The 22408-nt window shown below is 38.0% G+C and overlaps 1 protein-coding gene across 1 annotated transcript in view; it reads right to left on the bottom strand.

Annotated features, from left to right (window-relative positions):
- LOC141395025 (uncharacterized) overlaps positions 1-22408 on the bottom strand; it is a 106138-nt gene that overhangs the window by 73746 nt on the left and 9984 nt on the right. The window lies entirely within an intron of this gene.

Genomic DNA, 22408 nt, shown 5'->3' with positions numbered 1-22408 from the left:
TGAAAATGAACAAATGGAGAAAAGTTGTTGTTGGTGTCCAACATAAAAGTAACTCCAACTCCAATCGAATTTAATTGGCTATATGGTGGGCAAATAAATGCGAATCCGCAAAAACCACAGAAACAGAAAACAAGATGTCATATTTTTTCGTTTTATTTGTATGTATGTACATACATACATATGTGTGTAATCAGAATTTTTTGAAGGAACGAGAAGTCTCTGGAATTTTAAATTAAAGGAAGTGTATATAACATTTAATTTGGTATTTAAAACTGATTAGGAAAATTTAAATTATAGAAATTTTTAATTTTAAGAAAATATTTAATTAGTTATAATGTTAAAGGTGCACACCCGCGGGTAGTCAGTCGCGCCTTGCAAGCTAAAAGTTTGGCCGGGCCAAACTTTTTTATACCCTCCAACATGAAATTTTCTGAGCTATTATGAAATAATTAATTTCCACTATAATATGTGAAGATTTTTCTTCACTTCGGTCAGGTAAAATCGGGAGGGACTATACCACGATGTGGGGCAATGTTCACAATTTTAAATGCAAAAGTTTTTAATGCCAAAGGACATCCATTCTTGGACGAAAATGAAGATAAAAACTAAAAAAAAACCTGAAATCGGCATTACCGTTTTGTAGGGCCATACCAAACCATTAACTTATGTCGAAAAATTTTTTTGGAGAAGTTTTGTGACCACCGGAATGCTCATATGTCAAATTACAGGTAATTCGTTCAATAAATGTACTTAAATACTGAAATTATCTAAAATCCGGAGATATCGTTGTATGGGTGCTATAAAGAAACAAGGACCTATGTCGACAATTTTTGGTGGAGAAATCTCGTAACTTCGGAAACCTCAAATGTAAAATTCAGTGAGAAAATGTAGCTAAAACCCTTAAGACCAGAACAGAATCAATCGTCGCTTGCTTTGCTTGCTTCCCCAAATATCAAATTATAAAGGAATGCCAGAGCCTCTTTGCAAAACCGCCTGCATTCCCCTTTAGGAGGCTCTGGCATTCATTTATAATTTGTAATGCGGAAATCAAGCAAAGCAAGCGACGATTGATTCTGTTCTGGCCTTTAAAATACCGAAAATATTGAGGTACCGTTATATGGGGGCTATACCTAAACACTAAACTATGCTAACAATTTTTGATGGAGAAGTTTCGTGACTAAGGGGAAACTCAAATGTCAGATTACGGGTAGATCTGTCAAAAAATTTAGCTTAAACCCTCTAAATACCGAAAAAGGCAAATGCCGTTATATGGGGGCTATACCTAAACGTAGGCCCACGTTGACACGTTTTGGTGGAGAATTTTTGCGAATGCTGGGAATCTCAAATGTCTGGCTACAGGTAGTTCAGTCCAAAAATGTAGCTTAAACTCTCAAAATACCGAAAATCGGGAGGTCAGTTTATGGGAGATATTCCAAAACATGGACGTATGTTGAAAATTTTTGGTGAAAAAGTAGCGTGACCACAGAGAACCTCCAATGTCAAATTAAAGTTAGTTTGGTTAACAATTGTAGCTAAAATCCTCAAAATACCGAAAATCGCGATGTACTGTTATATGGGGGCTATACCAAAACATGGTCCTATATTGACAACTTTTGGTCGAGAAATTTTATCAAATTACAGCAAGTTCGATCAAAAAAATACAGCTAAAAATCACAAAATACCGAAAATCGGGAGGTACCAGAAAGTGCAACTATATTGAACATTTTTAATAAGAATGTTTTATTACCACTGGAAATCTCAAATGTCAAATTACGGGTAAATCCGTCAAACAATGTAGCTAAAACCCTCATAATACCGAAAATCAGGAGGTACCGTTATATAGGGGCTACACCAAAACATGGATTAAAGTTAAAGATTTTTTGTGGAGTTTCACAATCCCTGCGAACCTCAAATTTCAAATTACAGCTAATACGCTTAAACATTTTTAGCTAAAACTCACAAAATATCGAAAATAGTTATATGGGGGCTATACGAAAACATGGACCTACCGAGCAAACCAATCGTACCGACATCGGAACAAAATTCGGACGATACGTCCGATATCTGATCCGAAATCGTAACGATATCTTAACGAAAGTTGTATGAAGTGGTTAACCTAATTTCGGAACGAAATGTCGGAGCGACATCGGATCGATTTCGTAACGAAATCTGAAGAAAATCCTTGGGAAATTCGGAAAAGAAATTTCTTTCCGACATTCGTTTCGAAATCGGTATAAAATCTGAACTAATTCCTCTCCGAAAAATCGTTTAGAAATCGGAACGAAATCTGAACGACCTTGCTTCCGAAATTGTTCAGACGTGTCGGACATCAGACATTTGGTTTGCTGGGTATGTAGACGATTTCGTTGTTGTTGTTGTAACTGTGTTTATTATTGTATGTTTCTGTGTTCGTTCTTCTGCTCAACCTGGCTCTGGGTCTAACTCCAGTTCCAGGAAAGTGACTGTTTTGATGGGATGTAGCCACAGATCCACTAGAGTTATATGAGTAGATTTGACATGGAAGTTCAATAGGTGCAGTGTGTTGTGCAGGCCCATGCCGCATGCTGGGCAGAATTTAAACGACTGCAATATCCCGAGCGTAGTTGAGCTAAGATTACTCTCGTTTGTCGTAGCAGCTGACGCTCCCTACACTACGAGGACTTTATTCACACTATATTTGTTCATGGCCTATTTAAACCTGCTTGATATGCCTCTTTATCTAGGAATTCTCTCCTGTATCGTTGGACCTCTTCCTCTAGAGCGTGGATATTCTTACTGATGTGCCTGGGTGTTTCGGGCCTACCCACAAAATGGTGATTGGGATGGCTCTCACGGTAACACCCGAGCAAGTACTGCAACGAAAGCATCTCATTGTGCTGCTATACTGGAAGAATCTCTGTCTCTTCATGTAGATGGTCCACTGAAGACATGAGGAGGCACAGGGCGGCATTATGACAAGTTTGAATCTTTCCCCAATTCGTATCACATAATATATGGAACCGGTCTGTGGTAAGCTATACGGATTCAGGTATAGCTTACCACAGACCGGCATATCGCGTTATATGTCGTCAACAAGGTTTCTTTGTATGCCCAGTTGCTGCCGGCTAGAAACTTGAGGGCATTGTTCCTATGGGGGCTATACAAAAACATGGACCTATGTCCATAACTTTAGAAATATTAGTTTTTTGGTCACTAAGAACCCATATACCAAAACATGGACCGATATAGCCCTTGGCCTGACTGCAAACAAAATTTCAGCATATGTTTTAGTCTTATGTATTAGATTCAATCAAAAAACTAATTTTGACTTTTTTGGAGATATGACTTTGGGCATTTATGGTGACGATATATACTTCACGGTGCTCTTGAACCAACTTTAAATGAAAGGAGCTTACACCTGGGAAGTTTTTGTGGATTCTGAAACTACAATGTTCATAGATGGAAAAAAATAATAAAAAAAAAAACAAAAAAATCGCTTGAGCACTTTTTATATAAATCGCGATCAAATCTCATATTTTTAGGGGTTTTAAGGTTTTCACGATTTTGCTTAGAAACCGCAGGTCCTATCGAAATGGGATTTGAGAAAATATTGTAGCTGTGAAAATTATCTACAAAACTGACATTTATGATATTTTCGTAGGTTTTACCGGTTTTGAGATATACAAGTTCAAATTGGGACAATGCAATGACTGTAGCGCCTCCTTATAAAACAGTGTCATGTACGGTGCACCTTAACTAACTTTAAATGAAACCAGCTTACACCTGGGAAGTTTTTGCAGATTCTGAAACAATAATGTTCATAGATGAGAAAAATCCAAAAACAAGAAAAAAATCGCTGGAGGGATTTTTAAATAAATAGCGGACAAAGTTCACATTTTTAGGTTTATTTTAGGTTTTGGCGATTTTGCTTGGAAACCGCAAGACCTATCAAAATGGGGCTAAAAAATGTTTTAGCTGTAAAAATTCTCTAGAGGATTGCCCGTATGATTTGTTCCCGTGTTTTACCATTTTTGAGATATAGAAGTTCAGGTCACATTCTTAGGTTTTTTTAGGTTTTCACGATTTTGCTTGAAAACAGCAAGTCTCGTCGAAATGGGACTGGAGAAAATCTTATAGCTGTGAAAATTCTCTACATGATTGGCTTTCGTAAGTTTTTCCTTGGTTGTATCATTTTTGAGATATATAAGTTTAAGTTGGAAAATTGCAGTCATGACACTGTTTTAAAATGAGACGATACAGTCAGTGAATTATACCAATCTGAACTTCTATATCTCAAAAATGGTAAAACCTATGACAATATTATACATGACAATCTTGTAGAGAATTTTCACTGTTACAACATTTTCTTTAGCTCCATTTTGATAGAGATTGCGGTTTCCCAGCAAAATCGTAAAAATCTAAAAAAAACCCTAAAAATGTGAACTTTGGCCGCGATTTATTTAAAAAGCGCTCCGAAGTTTTTTTTTTGTTTTTTGATTTTACTCATCTATGAACATTGTGGTTTCAGAATCCACAAAAACTTCACAGGTGTAAGTTCCTTTCATTTAATGTTGGTTCAAGAGCACCGTGACTTTATAGGGTCGCAAATGATTATGTCAATTCGTTATAAACGGAAAAACAAACTTAATATACCCTCCATACTATGGTGGAAGGTATAAAAAATCAATCGGGTTAGCTAAATACCTTCAGAAAGCAAAAGGAAAAAGCATTTTCATAGATAACAACAGAAGTTTCCAAAGTTTCCAGCGTAAATTTAATCGTTTGTGGGATATGTGCATAAGATAAATCATGGACATCATAATGTATAACACTTACAGATGCAAACAACAATAACATATAAAATATCACAAGAACATCACAGCATAAAATTGAAGCGCTGAAACATAAACCAAAAATACTACTAAACTCTTGCGAGAGTTGTATGACATTTTGGAGCCCAAATCTCCGAAAGTGTTGGCATTACCCTAACAAAAGAATTATGAGGTATAATACGTATCATAATTAAAGGGCATGTGAGTAAATGTGTTATATTTAATTAACCAACATTTTCCATTTCTTTCGAACGTCATAAACACGTAATAATTAAACCATAATCAATAACCTCAGAAAATTAATTATAAAGCATGGTGAAGTCGTTTAATAGATTAATAATACGTTTCATAATAAAGTTTCATGTGGGGTAGCATGTGTGGAGGTTTCGCCATCGGGGCTTCATTCTTGAAAATTACAAAAGCTACTTGAAGCCGGCAATGAGAAAATTGTGATTTTACTGAAGATCTATCATATCCAATAAATGACATTTGTAAAATACATATGATTGAGGTGGTGTTTTTTCAGGAAATTGTGAAAAGAATTCATTGTGGGTATATTTTGTGATATTATGTTTATCATGTCGTGATCTCAAAACTGTCTTTTAGATTGTTGAAAAGTCAATTAACAACCAATAGATATCGAAATAAATTGTATGAAAAAAACATTTTATACCCTCCAATTAGTTTCCTCTCCCGTTCACAATTAGGTGTAAAACTTTTTCGACCACGGATACCACAAAAGCTTAAATTATCTAATCTACTGTGTTCAACCAGGTGGTGCCTTTCTATCAAAGTGTGAACCTATTTTGACACTTTTTGGTGGACAGGTTTTGTAACTGAAAGGAATCTCAAATATCAAATTACAGGTAGTTCGTAAAAACAATTTTGCCAAGACCCTCAAAATACCGAAAATCGGAAGGTACCACTGAGAACCTCAAATGTCAAATTACAGCAAGTTTTCTTACATTTTTTTAGCTAAAATCGGGAGGTATAATTATATGGGGGCTATACCAAACATGGACCTATGTAGTAGATTTTTAGTTAAGAAGTTTTGTGTCGACTGAGAACCTTAACTGTCAAATTACAGCTAGTTCTGTAAAAAAAAATTTAGATGAAATCCTCAAAATACCGCAAATCGGGAGCTACCGTTATATGGGGGATATATCAAAACATGGACGTATGTTTACGATTTTTGGTGGATAAATTTCGTAACCACAGAGAACCTCAAATGTCAAATTACAGCTAGTTCGGTTTGAAATTGTAATGAAAACCTAAAAAGGAAAGGAAATGTTTTGTAACTGAAAGGAACCTCAAATATCAAATTACGGGTAGTTCCATAAAATAAAATACTGAAAATCGGAAGGTACTACTGAGAACCTCAAATGTCAAATTACAGCAACTTTGGTTAAAATTTTTAGCAAAAATCGGGAGGAGCCGTTATATGGAAGCTATACCAAAACATATACATATGCTGATGATTTTTAATGAAGAAGTTTCGAGCCCAATGAGACCCTCAAATGTCAAATTACTGCTAGTTCGGTTAAAATTTCAGCTAAGGCTATCAAAAAATTGGCCACTTGGTCATCACCACGTCAAAACAACAAAATACCACTTATCACGTGTGCTGCACGTAAAATCGACTCGAGGATCACAACCTTGTTGCAGCAAGACTATTCACCCCTTTAAACGAAACGAATAAAATATGAACAGACACAACACCATCACAAAAGATTGACCCAGAATATTTCACTCAACTTGCCGAAATGCTTAATGAAATCACTACTAGTACCGATAACATATCCGGGAGATCCCAAATCCTCTCTAGAACCTTAGTGGTGGCCGCACATCTCTCGTTTCTTTTACCTAAGTAGAATCCGTAACTCTTAGTATTGCCTCCTTTGTGTTTCACCAGGTCTCCTACGAAGCCATATCCTCGAAAGGAAGGGAGTGCTAATCCAGGTCTCCATCAGAATTTAGGGGAGGAGGTATCTCGATAAAGAATACTTAACCTGGTCTCCTGCGAAGACTAGGACCGACGAGAGGACCAAGTGAACTTATCCGATATTGCGCAAAGGAGTCGAACCTCGTGTTGTATTTGGTCAGTACATCATCCAATCTAATAATACATACTCAAAACAAGTCAAACACGACCAATCCCAAAATAAAGCGAACAAAAAGTGTCGTTCCACCACGGAACAAATTATATCGTTGAAATCAAGAACACAAGGACTTCTTCGCCGAAAGTTTCATGCAGAACCACGAACAGACTTTAAAATGCGCATGAAGTGAAGATTTTAAACTTTTATGAGGGAGGTAACCATAGATATGAAACTATATCATCAACATATATCCCACCCCGAGCTTGAAATAAGTTTGGAAGAAAAATCAGAAAAATTATCAGTGAGACAGAGATATACTCTCAGACTATGTCAGTTGAAACTTGCATCTATGTACAGGGAGAATACCGGCTACACAACCAAAACCCTATTCCCCAAAAATTATGTATTTAGGGGGCTTTCAGAATTTTGTGGTCCTTGGCCGGCAAAGGAATGGACCGACATAGTCCATTTTGGAAGTAAATCTTATTTTGGGAGTCATTCCTTGCGATAGATATCGCATCCACCAGTTATTTCAGGTGGTCACCCTATAATTTAGAGCATTTGGATTATTATGTCAAGGGAGCATAGAATTGCCACGATTGCTGTAAGTACGACAACAAAGCGTACTTCGGTAAACATTTCAAAGGATCGTCGAACAGACCTTAAACTGAACTTAAACAAGCATGTTAAACTTTTGTAAGGAGGGTCCCTAAGGAGTGTTCCAATATGGGCCATTAATAAAAATAAATTCTGTTTGGACAAAATGTTACGAGATTAAAAGTAGTCGTGCGCTCCAGTCTCTACACATCTTGGCCGTAAGATATTTTTATAGCTTCCAGGTCATTTTCTCAGGAAGTATGAATTTGCCTCTGAAAAAAATGTACCCTCGTAATAGAGGTCTTGAGCACAATATGTTGTAAAAACAATCAAAACGATTCGGAAGAGGAAGTATTAAACTGCACAGAACTGATATTTCATTAGTCCATGTTCGATCCTGATCTATGGCTGGTAGAAATATCACGATTTGTAAAGTAAAGAATCTCTTCGGGAGTTATCATGCAAATCATTTTTGCGAAAATTTTTGAACTTTTGTGGGGAAGGTATCCAAAGGTGTGAATCAATATGCCCCATCTAAATTAAATTTGGACAAAATATTACGAATGCTAAATTTTGGAACGTTCATTCGTTCGACAGCGAAGGATTTACCACATATTTAGCTAAATATAGAATGCTTTTGTTTTTTTATGGAGGGTATATTATGTTTGTTTTTCCGTATGTAACGCAATGAAATAATCATTTGCGACCCTATAAAGTATATATATTTTTGATCAGGGTACAATTCTGAGTGGATCTATGATTGTCCGTACGTCTGTGGTAATCACCCTTTGGCAATCTTAATTTTTAACAAACAATCCGACATCGATTTTTCCCTTTGAGTTAAAACCAGTCTACTACACACACGGCGTCTTTTCAATTTCATTAAATTAAATTCCAACAAATATTTATTCTACCTGCTTAAAATCCAATCTTTTTTAAATAAAAACTCTAGCAATCTGTTGCTATTAATTATTTGTTGAGTAATATTTAATTATTTGTGAAATTATTTCTTTTTTATTTGTACTCTACAATTCAATAAATAAATGAACTTTAATGAAAACAGTGCAATGCTAACAACAGCAACAACAAAATAAAACAACAGTGTCATTGTCAAAGTTTTCTTTCATTCGCTCGCTAGGCGAGTTTATCGCTGTTGTTTAATTGGCATTGGTGAAAATCTGTTTCATTATCATGTTAATGACAACAACTGAGGAGGAAGGATGTATTTGTTGTTGCTGTTTTATTTATTAATAAATTTATTTAATATGTGTTTTCAACATTTTATTTTGCTTGCCTCTCGGGTTGTCGTTGTATGTCATATGTTTTATGCATGTACACACTGCATACATATGCACCACATTATTACACTCATTGAATGCATGAAAATACACTCATAGATTTCCGAATACAATGTTTTTTTTGTAAGCATTACCAGATTATTGCATCATAGGATCATAACACGCTGTCAAGCATATCAGCATTAACGTGCTGACCGGCATGATGCAGTTGAGAGAATGTTAGTGTGTTCTTATGTAGATATGAATCATGTCAACGAGCCAAACATTTTATTGTTCATTAATTGGTAAGGATGTTTTAGTTGGCTTTTTTGATAACATTTTTTGTCTATCACTCAATTAAACTTTTATCTCTAAAATTTGTTCTGAAAACCCACTGACAAGTAAGTCGGTTTAAATTTGTGCTTAATACAAGAGAAATTACGAATTTTCTAACATGTATGTACGTACTTTGATACGAATAGGACAATGAAACATCAGGACGAAAAACAGCAATGTCAACTCTACTGGACCCCCAATTCAAAAAAATTAAATGTGGAAAGAGGTATGAGACAACTGAAATACCAAACAAGCAACAAGTCCTACATCAAATATTCTTCACTTAAATGGATGAATTAGTTTCCTTGTCCACAATTTTAGGTGCGAAAATATCTCGACTCGACGGATACCCCAAATACCTAAATTACCTAATCTATTCTAAACAAGTAAAAAAGTATCAGTCGGCTTTGGCGACCAAGATTACCCTCAGCCTATGTGAATTGAAACTTTCATATATTGCCAATTTCGAATCTACTACCGGCTAACCAGATTTTGTGGCCCTTTTTGAAAGTATGAACTTGCCGACAAAAAAATTAATTTGGTTTGAAGGTCAAAAGCCTCGCGGAAGATGAACTTGAAGAAATGGACCGACATAGTCCATTTTGAAAGTGGATCTTATTTTGAGAGTCATTCCTTTCGATAGATATTTTGCCCGGGTGACGTAGGGAAGGGAAGATACCAAGGAAAGGCCTTGACCGGCTTTAACATGGCAAAGTCCAGGATTTATCTTGGTCCCTCTCTCATCTGAAGTGGACACTGACCTCCCCGTGGTGTCACCTGGGGTAGCTGCCTTTAACACCCGTTATAGGTAGTGAGCTAACATGTGCCGCGCGTTCCGCCCATAACAACGTTAAAAACTTGGGTTTGGCCGCTAGAAAAAAGCAGCCTACTATGACAAAATGAAAGAAAAGAAAAGTAAACCCCTCTAAAGTTGACGAACCCCGCAAACGTTTGAAGGACCGTTATCTGCGAATCTGCACCTGGAATGTTCGCAGTTCACGCATCGGCAGATGTACTTGAAAAGTACAAGGCCGACATTACTACCATACAGGAAATCCGATGGAATGGGAAAGACGTCACAACAACAGCTAAACGTGACGCATTGTATTATAGCGGCCATGACACAAAGCATGTGTTTGGTTGCGGATTTGTAATTGGTCGGAGGTTAAAACATCTGGTCTCCAGCTTCACTCCAGTGAATGAAAGACTCGCTACAATTCGATTAAAAGCAAAATTCTTCAACATCAGCGTTATTTGCGCTCATGCTCACACTTAAGACAAAGACGAACGAATATATATATATTTTACGTGCGCCTAGAAGAAACTTATGACCGTTGCCCTGCCCATGACATTAAAATTATACTAGGCGATTGTAATGCCAAAATTGGAAAGGAGAATATCTTTGGGGAAATTCAGTCTCCACAACGAAACATCTGACAATGGTATGAGGCTGATAGACTTTGCAGCTGCAAAAAACATGGTGGTTAGCAGTGCCAGATCTAAGCTTCCCGAGGCCATCTGGCTATCGCCAGATCAAAGAACAACAAGTAAAAAAGTATCTTTGGGGAAATTCAGTCTCCACAACGAAATATCTGACAATGGTATGAGGCTGATAGACTTTGCAGCTGCAAAAAACATTGTGGTTAGCAGTGCCAGATCTAAGCTTCCCGAGGCCATCTGGCTATCGCCAGATCAAAGAACAACAAGTAAAAAAGTATTTGCCGACAGAGATATACCCTCAGCCTGAGCAGATTGGAATAGTTTTTTAAAAAAAAAAAAATGTATTTAGGGGGGTTCTCAAAATGTTGGGCGTATGCATCGCCAAAGTATGGATAGGATTAAAGCTCAAAAATTTACGGGGATAGATAGGACTTTTTTAAACACTAGCCTACGAAAAACATAATATCGCTGTAAACAGGGCCACTAGGAAAACCTTTGGTAAAAATGTCCAATGGATCCTCGAACAACACAAAACTGTTGAACATTTGTGTGAGTGGTACCACAAGGATTGGACAGATATGGCCCAAATTTGAACATAAACTAAGTTTCGACAATATTTAGAGATCCAAAATATGGATCAAATCGGTTGCTACGTCTATGAGAAATCGCGCGTACCATTTTAGCGAATATTTTCGAACTTTTGTGAAGGAGCTACCGGAAGGAGGTGACCTATAATCACCACCTTCGAATTTCATCTAATATTCGAAGAAATATTACAATATCCAAAGTGTGGACGAACGCAGTATTTGGTTCGAGCTCTCCAGGCAATACATATGGTGCCATAGGGATTTTTTACAACTTTCGGGCTGTTTTCTCTATAAGTATGGACTTGCCCCTGAAAAAAACTTTAACTGCCGTAACTGAGGCAGCGAATGCAAGTTGCTTCAACAAAAATCAAAGTGATCCGAGAGCAGGTCTTAAAGTAAACTTATCCGAAATTTTGTGTGGGAGGTACCCGAAGCAGTGGACAAATCTAGTCCATATACGAACCTGATCTATATGTGGTAGATATATTAGGATGTGTAAAGTATGAACCAAATCGGTCACTCCCATCAAGAGTTATCATGCGCACAATTTTTCCGAACATTTTTGAACTTTTCTGGGGGAGGTACCTGAATTAGTGGACCGATATGGCCCATCTTCGAACTTAAACTAAGTTGGGACAAAATATTACCAAAGCCAAATTTTAGACCGAATCAGTTGATCCTTTCAAGGGTTATCGTGCGCTCCAGCCAGCCAGACAGACAGACGGACGGACATAGCTAATTCAACTCCAAATTGTCTGAAACACATTTCATCCAAACATACTTGGGGTCTAAAACCATTATTTCGATGAGGCACATTTTGCCCGTATGCATAAATGCCATCGTTAGCATAAATGCTGAGGGTATAAAAATGTGGAATTGTTACGTCATCCACCCTACAGCCCTGACTTGGCACCCAATGACTTCATTCGAACAAAAAAGCGTGATCAACGATTTTCGTCTCCAGAAGATGCTGTTGAACCGTTCAAAAACCATGTTTTGGATGTGGCTCAATCGGAGTGCAAAAAATGCTTCAACAATTGAAAAATAATAAGACTTTTTTTGATGGTAAAAATTCGCGTTTTATTGTTAGGCCGGAAAGTTATTGTACAGTCCTCGTAGGCGTGAAAATTTTAGTTATGCCAAACTTGTCAAAAATCAGTGCCTTTAGACACGTTGTTCGGACACGGAGATAAAAAATGCGTTCCATATCATTGCACATTAATCAACGTGTAGTTCTTATGGCTAGTACTTAGAGCATACATGAAAATGTCCGCAATTTTATTTTCTTTTATGGTCAAAAACCTTATTCCATTCTGGCAAAGACAATTTTGTATGGAAGAGGAAATATAGCACCGATTGATGACCCAGTGGATGTCCCAAAATGCAAAAGACTGCCACCCACTAGATGGCGCATCAAATGTCTATATTAATGCCCTAGACAGACGGCAGAGTTAATTTGCATTAAAAATTCCTTAATTTGAATAAATTTTCACCCTGATAGTCTCTGCATTTATGAAACAGCAGACAATATCATAAAGTTTTGCAAAAGTTCACCAAAATATGCGAAACAAATATATACTTCCTACCACTATATACTTCTCACCACGATAAAACAAAAATAAATTTAATTTATCCGCGGTATTTTTGGGTATTTTTAATATTTTAAAACTATCGCAAAACTATAAAGAAACAATTGAAGAAGACATTATTTTCGATAGAATTGGTATGGTGGGTAATTAAATGTTTGTGAAAATAAAAATGTTAAAACGAGATTTGTTAGAAGGCTTGAAAAACGATTAGCTGCTATTCTATACGCGAAAGAAACAGATGATTGTTTGTTTGTTGTTGTTTGCACTGTATGATCTCTCCCTCATATGAATATGGGTTCTCTTCTACGGCATTGCCATATTGAAATACCTAAATGCCCTTTAAATTCAGTTTGATTTTGTGCATTAAGAATGTGCATAATGCACGAATTAATTTGAATTAAGGCAGATAATGCAAATTAACGCTGCCGTCTGTCTAGGCTATAAGAGGATCTAAGCACTTTTAAACATGCTTCGACGTATTTTGAAGGAGTAACTTTTTATATAAAATTTTATTTTTATTCACAGAAGGATAATGCCCAGGCTGGTCTAGGGCTTTTCTTAATTTTGTACCTTCCGCCATAATATGGGGGATTAAATTAAATTTGTCCTTCCCTTTGTAACATATCGAAATACTCGTATACGTCGGAGGCCCTATAAAGTACATATATCGTCATCATAAATGCCCAAAGTCGTAACTAACAAAATAATAATTTTACAAGAGAAGCAAAAAACGTTATAAAATAAAAAATTGTTTTATGGAATATTATTTTTGAACGTAAAACCTTTTATGATAGATCTTTATAATTTGGTATAAAAGTCTCTATTTTTCCTAGGATGTTTGGTATTGAAAGTGGCCCATAACAGTCCACGTTTTGATATAGCCCCCATAGATCGTTACCTCCAGATTTTCGGTATTTTGAAGGTTTTAGCCTCAATATCCCACCGAAATTGCTGAAATTTGATTTTTAGTCTACAGTAGGGATATAAAACTTTCCACGTGAAAGTTTTCGGCATAAGGCCACGTCTTCATGTAGCCCCCATAGAGCGCTACCTCCCGATTTTCGGTATTTTGAAGGTTGTGGCCTCACTATCCCACCGAAATGTCTGATATTTGGTACTTAGTATACGTTGGGAGTATTAAACTTTTCACCGGAAATTTATCGGTATAGATCCACATATTCATATAGCTCCCGTAGAATAGTACCTCACGATTTTCGGTACTTTGATGATTATGGCCTCAATATGCCACCGAAGTGGCTGAAATTTGCCATTTAGTCTTTGTTAAGGGTATATAAAAATCATATAGAATAGGTTTATAGCCTTTGTATAAGGGTAGCCCGAGGATACAAAAGCTAATTTCGGAATGTTATAAATGTTAGTCCAAATTTTGGAGAGAACAGCGATGGCGATCAATTAAAATATTCTGTCCTGCAAGGAATAGGAGGAAGAGCTTAGTCCATACTTTCATATACTATAGGAAACTAATTGTTCCTATTTAATTCGAAACAGTTTGTGGTGGAGGGTATAAAAAGTTCGGTCCGGTCGAACTTAACGCCGATAATACTTGTTTGACAATAGATTTGGTCTCTGACAAATATTTCCATATCTTTCACATCAAATTAATATACCGGTGGATAGACAAATTATTTCGTTAACCTTCAAATAAGTCGATTATGCAATAATGTTCGCATTGCAAAAAAAACTTTTCTTCAAACATTTGCTTGACAAAATGTCTGGTTGTGGTTGTTTTCGTCATTGCCAAAAATTTCACTTTATTTAGGAGACTTTTTGTTGTGGTATCAAAGCCGAAAAAAAACATGACGTGTCACCAGCATCGACGCTGCCTCTACACTCTATATAATTAAAACAATTGTCTGTATATATACACACTATATAATTGTCTATTAAATCTTTAGTGAAATGTGTGCCAAAGTGATGCAGATGGAACTAAATTGGAGGATAAGATAAAATGGAAAGTGAGCTAACAAATAAAACTTATAAATATTAAATGCAATAACATAAATAGTGTAATATATGGTTAACAAATGAAAGACCCATTCCTTGCAAGTCGATTAGAATTCCCATCAATTATTGTGACTAAAGAACAAACTATAGAAAGGAATATCATCTTCCCGTTATATGTAGTTATTTTGTCGAATAAATAATCCTTTTAATTTAATAAGATAACTTTATCTCCTTTTCACATTTTTTCCACACTCATGAGATCAAACACTCATTTCCCATGGAAATTGGAAAATATTTTAATAAATTCGATTATGTTACGCTTTTTTAATATCGTCAATATCTCTTTGTTTGTTTGTCATCAGGAATAATTGATTTTATTTGTTTCCCCGGAAGAACATAACGACAGTAGACATACATACATTATTATGTGAAATTATACAAATTATGACAGTTTAATTGCCACGGGCGTGTTGCTCATATCCATGTTTCTTTTTTGTTTTTTGGTGTACTTCACATATTTTGCGGTATGATGGCGCGCGCTATTGAAATATGTTATCGTCCAATGAAATTGGGTCATTGTGTTGATATGTTAATGCAAGTGTGTGCAATGCGTTCGCATATAAATCAAAATATTGCACAAACGTTTTCGTCATTATAGCGCTAAAATGAGCTGACAAAAATTGATCAAATAAAACCTTGTTTTTTAGTACTATTAAAAGGATTGGATATGAAGGGAAGAGAGTAGCCTTTAATGATCGTGACCCCGTATGCATTTTTAGATGAAGAGAGTATATACAAATCTTTGGATAGGAAGAAAGATGTCTATTCTATAGAAGACCCCTACGGTGGTCTTCTATTCTATAAAAGACCCCTACGGTGGTCTTCTATTCTATAAAAGACCCCTACGGTGGTCTCCTATTCTATAGAAGACACCTACGGTGATCTCCCAGTCTATAGAAGACCCCTACGGTGGTCTCCTATTCTATAGAAGACCCCTACGGTGGTCTTCTATTCTATAGAAGACCCCTACGGTGGTCTTCTATTCTATAGAAGACCCCTACGGTGGTCTTCTATTCTATAGAAGACCCCTACGGTGGTCTTCTATTCTATAGAAGACCCCTACGGTGGTCTTCTATTCTATAGAAGACCCCTACGGTGGTCTTCTATTCTATAGAAGACCCCAACGGTGGTCTTCTATTCTATAGAAGACCCCAACGGTGGTCTTCTATTCTATAGAAGACCCCTACTGTGGTCTTCTATTCTATAGAAGACCCCTACGGTGATCTTCTATTCTATAGAAGACCCCTACTGTGGTCTTCTATTCTATAGAAGACCCCTACGATGGTCTTCTATTCTATAGAAGACCCCTACGGTGGTCTTCTATTCTATAGAAGACCCCTACGGTGGTCTTCTATTCTATAGAAGACCCCTACGGTGGTCTTCTATTCTATAGAAGACCCCTACGGTGGTCTTCTATTCTATAGAAGACCCCTACGGTGGTCTTCTATTCTATAGAAGACCCCTACGGTGGTCTTCTATTCTATAGAAGACACCTACGGTGGTCTTCTATTCTATAGAAGACCCCTACGGTGGTCTTCTATTCTATAGAAGACACCTACGGTGGTCTTCTATTCTATAGAAGACCCCTACGGTGGTCTTCTATTCTATAGAAGACCCCTACGGTGGTCTTCTATTCTATAGAAGACCCCTACGGTGGTCTTCTATTCTATAGAAGACACCTACGGTGGTCTTCTATTCTATAGAAGACCCCAACGGTGGTCTTCTATTCTATAGAAGACCCCTACTGTGGTCTTCTATTCTATAGAAGACCCCTACGGTGATCTTCTATTCTATAGAAGACCCCTACGGTGGTCTTCTATTCTATAGAAGACCCCTACGGTGGTCTTCTATTCTATAGAAGACCCCAACGGTGGTCTTCTATTCTATTCTATAGAAGACCCCTACTGTGGTCTTCTATTCTATAGAAGACCCCTACTGTGGTCTTCTATTCTATAGAAGACCCCAACGGTGGTCTTCTATTCTATAGAAGACCCCTACTGTGGTCTTCTATTCTATAGAAGACCCCTACGGTGATCTTCTATTCTATAGAAGACCCCTACTGTGGTCTTCTATTCTATAGAAGACCCCTACGATGGTCTTCTATTCTATAGAAGACCCCTACGGTGGTCTTCTATTCTATAGAAGACCCCTACGGTGGTCTTCTATTCTATAGAAGACCCCTACGGTGGTCTTCTATTCTATAGAAGACCCCTACGGTGGTCTTCTATTCTATAGAAGACACCTACGGTGGTCTTCTATTCTATAGAAGACACCTACGGTGTTCTTCTATTCTATAGAAGACACCTACGGTGTTCTTCTATTCTATAGAAGACACCTACGGTGGTCTTCTATTCTATAGAAGACCCCTACGGTGGTCTTCTATTCTATAGAAGACCCCTACGGTGGTCTTCTATTCTATAGAAGACCCCTACGGTGGTCTTCTATTCTATAGAAGACCCCTACGGTGGTCTCCTATTCTATAGAAGACACCTACGGTGGTCTCCCAGTCTATAGAAGACCCCTACGGTGGTCTCCTATTCTATAGAAGACCCCTACGGTGGTCTTCTATTCTATAGAAGACCCCTACGGTGGTCTTCTATTCTATAGAAGACCCCTACGGTGGTCTTCTATTCTATAGAAGACCCCTACGGTGGTCTTCTATTCTATAGAAGACCCCTACGGTGGTCTTCTATTCTATAGAAGACCCCTACGGTGGTCTTCTATTCTATAGAAGACCCCTACGGTGGTCTTCTATTCTATAGAAGACCCCTACGGTGGTCTTCTATTCTATAGAAGACACCTACGGTGGTCTTCTATTCTATAGAAGACCCCTACGGTGGTCTTCTATTCTATAGAAGACACCTACGGTGGTCTTCTATTCTATAGAAGACCCCTACGGTGGTCTTCTATTCTATAGAAGACACCTACGGTGGTCTTCTATTCTATAGAAGACCCCTACGGTGGTCTTCTATTCTATAGAAGACACCTACGGTGGTCTTCTATTCTATAGAAGACCCCAACGGTGGTCTTCTATTCTATAGAAGACCCCTACTGTGGTCTTCTATTCTATAGAAGACCCCTACGGTGATCTTCTATTCTATAGAAGACCCCTACGGTGGTCTTCTATTCTATAGAAGACCCCTACGGTGGTCTTCTATTCTATAGAAGACCCCAACGGTGGTCTTCTATTCTATTCTATAGAAGACCCCTACTGTGGTCTTCTATTCTATAGAAGACCCCTACTGTGGTCTTCTATTCTATAGAAGACCCCAACGGTGGTCTTCTATTCTATAGAAGACCCCTACTGTGGTCTTCTATTCTATAGAAGACCCCTACGGTGATCTTCTATTCTATAGAAGACCCCTACTGTGGTCTTCTATTCTATAGAAGACCCCTACGATGGTCTTCTATTCTATAGAAGACCCCTACGGTGGTCTTCTATTCTATAGAAGACCCCTACGGTGGTCTTCTATTCTATAGAAGACCCCTACGGTGGTCTTCTATTCTATAGAAGACCCCTACGGTGGTCTTCTATTCTATAGAAGACACCTACGGTGGTCTTCTATTCTATAGAAGACACCTACGGTGTTCTTCTATTCTATAGAAGACACCTACGGTGTTCTTCTATTCTATAGAAGACACCTACGGTGGTCTTCTATTCTATAGAAGACCCCTACGGTGGTCTTCTATTCTATAGAAGACCCCTACGGTGGTCTTCTATTCTATAGAAGACCCCTACGGTGGTCTTCTATTCTATAGAAGACCCCTACGGTGGTCTTCTATTCTATAGAAGACCCCTACGGTGGTCTCCTATTCTATAGAAGACACCTACGGTGGTCTCCCAGTCTATAGAAGACCCCTACGGTGGTCTCCTATTCTATAGAAGACCCCTACGGTGGTCTTCTATTCTATAGAAGACCCCTACGGTGGTCTTCTATTCTATAGAAGACCCCTACGGTGGTCTTCTATTCTATAGAAGACCCCAACGGTGGTCTTCTATTCTATTCTATAGAAGACCCCTACGGTGGTCTTCTATTCTATAGAAGACCCCTACGGTGGTCTTCTATTCTATAGAAGACCCCTACGGTGGTCTTCTATTCTATAGAAGACCCCTACGGTGGTCTTCTATTCTATAGAAGACCACCGTAGGGGTCTTCTATTCTATAGAAGACCCCTACGGTGGTCTTCTATTCTATAGAAGACCCCTACGGTGGTCTTCTATTCTATAGAAGACCCCTACGGTGGTCTTCTATTCTATAGAAGACCCCTACGGTGGTCTTCTATTCTATAGAAGACCCCTACGGTGGTCTTCTATTCTATAGAAGACCCCTACGGTGGTCTTCTATTCTATAGAAGATCCCTACGGTGGTCTTCTATTCTATAGAAGACCCCTACGGTGGTCTTCTATTCTATAGAAGACCCCTACGGTGGTCTTCTATTCTATAGAAGACCCCTACGGTGGTCTTCTATTCTATAGAAGACCCCTACGGTGGTCTTCTATTCTATAGAAGACCCCTACGGTGGTCTTCTATTCTATAGAAGACCCCTACGGTGGTCTTCTATTCTATAGAAGACCCCTACGGTGGTCTTCTATTCTATAGAAGACCCCTACGGTGGTCTTCTATTCTATAGAAGACCCCTACGGTGGTCTTCTATTCTATAGAAGACCCCTACGGTGGTATTCTATTCTATAGAAGACCCCTACGGTGGTCTTCTATTCTATAGAAGACCCCTACGGTGGTCTTCTATTCTATAGAAGACCCCTACGGTGGTCTTCTATCGGTGGTCTTCTATTCTATAGAAGACCCCTACGGTGGTCTTCTATTCTATAGAAGACCCCTACGGTGGTCTTCTATTCTATAGAAGACCCCTACGGTGGTCTTCTATTCTATAGAAGACCCCTACGGTGGTCTTCTATTCTATAGAAGACCCCTACGGTGGTCTTCTATTCTATAGAAGACCCCTACGGTGGTCTTCTATTCTATAGAAGACCCCTACGGTGGTCTTCTATTCTATAGAAGACCCCTACGGTGGTCTTCTATTCTATAGAAGACCCCTACGGTGGTCTTCTATTCTATAGAAGACCCCTACGGTGGTCTTCTATTCTATAGAAGACCCCTACGGTGGTCTTCTATTCTATAAAGGACCCTTACCGTGGTTTTCTATTCCATAGAAGAGCCCTACATGATCTTCTATTCTATAGAAGACATCTACTGTGATCTTCTATTCTATAGAAGACCCCTACGGTGATCTTCTATTCTATAGAAACTCCTACTGTGGTCTTCTATTCTACAGAAGACACCTACGGTGGTCTTCTCTTCCATAGTAGACCCCTACATGGTCTTCTATTCTATAGGAGACATCTTGATCTTGTATTCTATAGAAGACATCTATGGTGGTCTCCTGTTATATGGAAAACATCTACGATAGTCTTCTATCCTAAAGAAGACCCCTGCGGCGGTCCTCTATTCTATAGAAGACCCCTACGGTGGTCTTCTATTCTACAGAAGACCTCTACGGCGGTCTTCTATTCTATAAAGGACCCTTACCGTGGTTTTCTATTCCATAGAAGAGCCCTACATGATCTTCTATTCTATAAAAGGCATCTACTGTGATCTTCTATTCTATAGAAGACCCCTACGGTGGTCTTCTATTCTATAGAAACTCCTACTGTGGTCTTCTATTCTACAGAAGACACCTACGGTGGTCCTCTGTTCCATAGTAGACCCCTACATGGTCTTCTATTCTATAGGAGACATCTTGATCTTGTATTCTATAGAAGAGATCTATGGTGGTCTCCTGTTATATGGAAAACATCTACGATAGTCTTCTATCGTATAGAAGACACCTACGGTGGTCTTCTATTCTATGGTGGTTTTCTATTCTATAGAAGACCCCTACGGTGGTCTTCTATTCTATATAAAACACCCCTACGGTTGTAGACTTCTATTGTATATACTTGAACTCCTATTGTATAGAAGACCCCAACCGTGCACTTATATTCGGTAGGAGACCCCTACAATGGTCTTCTATTCCATTCCTACGGGTGGTCTTCTATTCTATAAAATTGAATATATTCTATTAAAGACGCCTTTCGGTGGTCTTCTGTTCTATAGAAGACTCCTATAGTGGTCTCCTATTGTTTAGAAAGCCCCTACGGTGGTCCTCAATTCTATAGAGGATCCCTACCAGAACGTAGAGTCAAAACCCATAGAGTAAAGTCCTATCTGGATAGTCCTATCTAAAAGGTTCATTGGTTCCTCCGGGATTTTGCAGCTATGTTATTTGTTAGTTTCATCAACCCTGCCAAAACATCGACAATATCGCATATATCCTTCATCCAGATATAAGAAAGCTTCTAGACAAACAAGCTTATGTTGATTTACGTAGCCTTAATAACGGCATTACCCCACGACAATAACAAGCCAGACATCAAAATTGGCTTTGTAGTACGGGACGACCATGTGAAAAAAGAACTCCCTTTGGAATAAAAACCAAAACACTCTTTCCATTCAACTACTAAATATGTGATATTTTAATATTCCGTAAATTGTTAGCCTATGTGTTATTTTCATTACAATTCATTCATCTTAAAGAAATTGTCTTAAATAAAAACAACAGAAATAGTAAACAGAGATTCCGCAAGGCGAATCCCCATTCATGGTTATGGGACACAATATCCATATACATTTCCAAAAAACACAAATTATATATGTAAATGCATCGTCAACGTTAGCAGTAACATCATCGTCGTCGTCAGTATCAACATCATCCATCCAATTAGAATTGAGGCCATCTCAGCTGTGGCACGAAATCACAATCATGTGCAGCAACCCAATATTTGTGCTGGGTGGCTGGCTGGTGACAGGCTGGCAAGCTGAGGCAGACTCTGGTTTGCATGACTTCGTGTACTTCAGGGCAGCAGAAAGTGCAACTGAAACAAAACAAATTTCGGGTGGCGGTGGCGGCCGCGGCACAGTGGGGGTTATGTGCATTGCAACCAACCTCCACCTCCTCCTCTACCTCTCTAATCAATTATGAACGTTTTATGGCTTTATTCAGCATTTCAATGATAACCTGAATGCAAAAAGTAGCAAACAGTAAAAAAAGAAAAGAAGAAAAAATAGAAGAATAACAAGAACAATAAATGAAAGAGAAAAAGAACAACAACAAACAAAACGAATATTTTAAATTCTTAATTTAACATGCACACAAACGATACGCCCCACAGGGGGGATTTTTCGATACCCAGTGAACCTCTTCGAATGAAATGTTGGAAAATTTAAAAATGTAAAAATAATTAGTTGACTTTGCCGACAAATAAATACCCTCAGCCTATGACTATACAATAAAAATAAATAAAAGTAGTGTTGGACCTAAAAGCCCTTGGCCTTATCTCGAAATTAAAACAAGTCAAACATCATTAAGTTCAGCCGGGCCGAGCTTTTTATACCCTCGACCACGGATACCTCAAATACCTAAATTATACAATATAATCTAAAGAAGTAAAAAAGAAGTTCAAAAAGAGATATTTTTTGACCACCGAAGCCCAAATGCCTATATAAGTTCAAAACATGTATCAAAAAACTACTTTAATCGGCTGCCACCTTTATATGGGAGATATATCAAAGAGACAATTTTTGGTGG

The sequence above is a fragment of the Musca autumnalis genome, unplaced genomic scaffold, assembly GCF_047663935.1.
Source record: "Musca autumnalis isolate F117 unplaced genomic scaffold, ASM4766393v1 scaffold_2, whole genome shotgun sequence".
Taxonomy (NCBI): domain Eukaryota; kingdom Metazoa; phylum Arthropoda; class Insecta; order Diptera; family Muscidae; genus Musca; species Musca autumnalis.
The sequence above is the reverse complement of the archived record's forward strand: the minus strand, read 5'-3'. Positions and strand labels throughout refer to the sequence as shown.